Here is a 4,197-nt window from a genome sequence, read left to right on the forward strand (position 1 = left end):
AACATAAACCAAACGATGAAATTGGTTATTTCTTCATGTATAATGATCAACTCGATACTCCCTAGCCCCCAACAGCCTTTTTTTTCATAACACTTTAACCAGAGTGACGGGAGAGCGGCATTTCAGAAAACGTGCTTATCTCGGCGAGAAAAAGCGATTTCGGCAATACAATTTAAAACGCGTGTAAAACATAAATCAAACGATGAAATTGGTTATTTCTTCATGTATAATGATCAACTCGATACTCCCTAGCCCCCAACAGCCTTTTTTTTCATAACACTTTAACCAGAGTGACGGGAGAGCGGCATTTCAGAAAACGTGCTTATCTCGGCGAGAAAAAGCGATTTCGGCAATAAAATTTAAAACGCGTGTAAAACATAAACCAAACGATGAAATTGGTTATTTCTTCATGTATAATGATCAACTCGATACTCCCTAGCCCCCAACAGCCTTTTTTTTCATAACACTTTAACCAGAGTGACGGGAGAGCGGCATTTCAGAAAACGTGTTTATCTCGGCGAGAAAAAGCGATTTCGGCAATAAAATTTAAAACGCGTGTAAAACATAAACCAAACGATGAAATTGGTTATTTCTTCATGTATAATGATCAACTCGATACTCCCTAGCCCCCAACAGCCTTTTTTTTCATAACACTTTAACCAGAGTGACGGGAGAGCGGCATTTCAGAAAACGTGCTTATCTCGGCGAGAAAAAGCGATTTCGGCAATAAAATTTAAAACGCGTGTAAAACATAAACCAAACGATGAAATTGGTTATTTCTTCATGTATAATGATCAACTCGATACTCCCTAGCCCCCAACAGCCTTTTTTTCATAACACTTTAACCAGAGTGACGGGAGAGCGGCATTTCAGAAAACGTGCTTATCTCGGCGAGAAAAAGCGATTTCGGCAATAAAATTTAAAACGCGTGTAAAACATAAACCAAACGATGAAATTGGTTATTTCTTCATGTATAATGATCAACTCGATACTCCCTAGCCCCCCACAGCCTTTTTTTTCATAACACTTTAACCAGAGTGACGGGAGAGCGGCATTTCAGAAAACGTGCTTATCTCGGCGAGAAAAAGCGATTTCGGCAATAAAATTTAAAACGCGTGTAAAACATAAACCAAACGATGAAATTGGTTATTTCTTCATGTATAATGATCAACTCGATACTCCCTAGCCCCCAACAGCCTTTTTTTTTCATAACACTTTAACCAGAGTGACGGGAGAGCGGCATTTCAGAAAACGTGCTTATCTCGGCGAGAAAAAGCGATTTCGGCAATAAAATTTAAAACGCGTGTAAAACATAAACCAAACGATGAAATTGGTTATTTCTTCATGTATAATGATCAACTCGAGTCGAGCTCCAGGGAGAGAGGCTGATTTTTCGCTTTTTGAGGCCGACCGACGAACCGGCGCGGGGCGGACTCAAAAGCCCGCAGAGCCGTAGGCACTTAGAAAAGTTTCGCCTTTGGCTGTGAGCTCCAGGGGGAGAGGCTGGTTTTGCGTTATTTTAGGCCGGCTGGAGAACCGGCGCGGGTCGGACGCACAATCCCCGCAGAGCCGTGGGCACTTAGAAAATTTTTGCCAAGTTGGCTCTGAGCGCCTGGTACCTAATAAGGAAGTATAGAGGCCGACTTTCGGGCAAGATCACGCCGCGTTAGGCTTCCAGGACCCCGGCTAAGCAATTTTACCGGGCCGCCCGGTTCTTTTTTTGAACCAGCCCGGTTCTTTTTACACTTCCAGCTGGAGCTCAGCAGCGGCTTTTTGCGCAAGATCACGCCGGGTTAGGCTTCCAGGACCTCGGCTAAGCAATTCTACCGGGCCGCCCGGTTCTTTTTTTGAACCAGCCCGGTTCTTTTTACACTTCCAGCTGGAGCTCACGAGCGGCTTTTTGGACAAGATCACGCCGTGTTAGGCTTCCAGAGCCCCGGCTAAGCAATTTTACCGGCCCGCCCGGTTCTTTTTTTTAACCAGCCCGGTTCTTTTTACACTTCCAGCTGGAGCTCAGCAGCGGGTTTTTGGACAAGATCACGCCGTGTTAGGCTTCCAGAGCCCCGGCTAAGCAATTTTACAGGGTCGCCCGGTTCTTTTTTTTAACCAGCCCGGTTTTTTTTACACTTCCAGCTGGAGCTCAGCAGCGGCTTTTTGCACAGTATCACGCCGGGTTAGGCTTCCAGAGCCCCGGCTAAGCAATTTTACCGGGCCGCCCGGTTCTTTTTTTTAACCAGCCCGGTTCTTTTTACACTTCCAGCTGGAGCTCAGCAGCGGCTTTTTGGACAAGATCACGCCGTGTTAGGCTTCCAGAGCCCCGGCTAAGCAATTTTACCGGGTCGCCCGGTTCTTTTTTTTAACCAGCCCGGTTCTTTTTACACTTCCAGCTGACGCTCAGCAGCGGCTTTTTGGACAAGATCACGCCGTGTTAGGCTTCCAGAGCCCCGGCTAAGCAATTTTACCGGGTCGCCCGGTTCTTTTTTTAACCAGCCCGGTTCTTTTTACACTTCCAGCTGGAGCTCAGCATCGTGTAAAACATAAACCAAACGATGAAATTGGTTATTTCTTCATGTATAATGATCAACTCGATACTCCCTAGCCCCCAACAGCCTTTTTTTTCATAACACTTTAACCAGAGTGACGGGAGAGCGGCATTTCAGAAAACGTGCTTATCTCGGCGAGAAAAAGCGATTTCGGCAATAAAATTTAAAACGCGTGTAAAACATAAACCAAACGATGAAATTGGTTATTTCTTCATGTATAATGATCAACTCGATACTCCCTAGCCCCCAACAGCCTTTTTTTTCATAACACTTTAACCAGAGTGACGGGAGAGCGGCATTTCAGAAAACGTGCTTATCTCGGCGAGAAAAAGCGATTTCGGCAATAAAATTTAAAACGCGTGTAAAACATAAACCAAACGATGAAATTGGTTATTTCTTCATGTATAATGATCAACTCGATACTCCCTAGCCCCCAACAGCCTTTTTTTTCATAACACTTTAACCAGAGTGACGGGAGAGCGGCATTTCAGAAAACGTGCTTATCTCGGCGAGAAAAAGCGATTTCGGCAATAAAATTTAAAACGCGTGTAAAACATAAACCAAACGATGAAATTGGTTATTTCTTCATGTATAATGATCAACTCGATACTCCCTAGCCCCCAACAGCCTTTTTTTTCATAACACTTTAACCAGAGTGACGGGAGAGCGGCATTTCAGAAAACGTGCTTATCTCGGCGAGAAAAAGCGATTTCGGCAATAAAATTTAAAACGCGTGTAAAACATAAACCAAACGATGAAATTGGTTATTTCTTCATGTATAATGATCAACTCGAGTCGAGCTCCAGGGAGAGAGGCTGATTTTTCGCTTTTTGAGGCCGACCGACGAACCGGCGCGGGGCGGACTCAAAAGCCCGCAGAGCCGTAGGCACTTAGAAAAGTTTCGCCTTTGGCTGTGAGCTCCAGGGGGAGAGGCTGGTTTTGCGTTATTTTAGGCCGGCTGGAGAACCGGCGCGGGTCGGACGCACAATCCCCGCAGAGCCGTGGGCACTTAGAAAATTTTTGCCAAGTTGGCTCTGAGCGCCTGGTACCTAATATGGAAGTATAGAGGCCGACTTTCGGGCAAGATCACGCCGCGTTAGGCTTCCAGGACCCCGGCTAAGCAATTTTACCGGGCCGCCCGGTTCTTTTTTTGAACCAGCCCGGTTCTTTTTACACTTCCAGCTGGAGCTCAGCAGCGGCTTTTTGCGCAAGATCACGCCGGGTTAGGCTTCCAGGACCTCGGCTAAGCAATTCTACCGGGCCGCCCGGTTCTTTTTTTGAACCAGCCCGGTTCTTTTTACACTTCCAGCTGGAGCTCACGAGCGGCTTTTTGGACAAGATCACGCCGTGTTAGGCTTCCAGAGCCCCGGCTAAGCAATTTTACCGGCCCGCCCGGTTCTTTTTTTTAACCAGCCCGGTTCTTTTTACACTTCCAGCTGGAGCTCAGCAGCGGGTTTTTGGACAAGATCACGCCGTGTTAGGCTTCCAGAGCCCCGGCTAAGCAATTTTACAGGGTCGCCCGGTTCTTTTTTTTAACCAGCCCGGTTTTTTTTACACTTCCAGCTGGAGCTCAGCAGCGGCTTTTTGCACAGTATCACGCCGGGTTAGGCTTCCAGAGCCCCGGCTAAGCAATTTTACCGGGCCGCCCGGTTCT

This window comes from Syngnathus leptorhynchus, unplaced genomic scaffold (genome assembly GCF_054491065.1).
Source record: "Syngnathus leptorhynchus isolate UIUO unplaced genomic scaffold, UIUO_Slep HiC_scaffold_58, whole genome shotgun sequence".
In the NCBI taxonomy this organism is placed as follows: Eukaryota; Metazoa; Chordata; class Actinopteri; order Syngnathiformes; family Syngnathidae; genus Syngnathus; species Syngnathus leptorhynchus.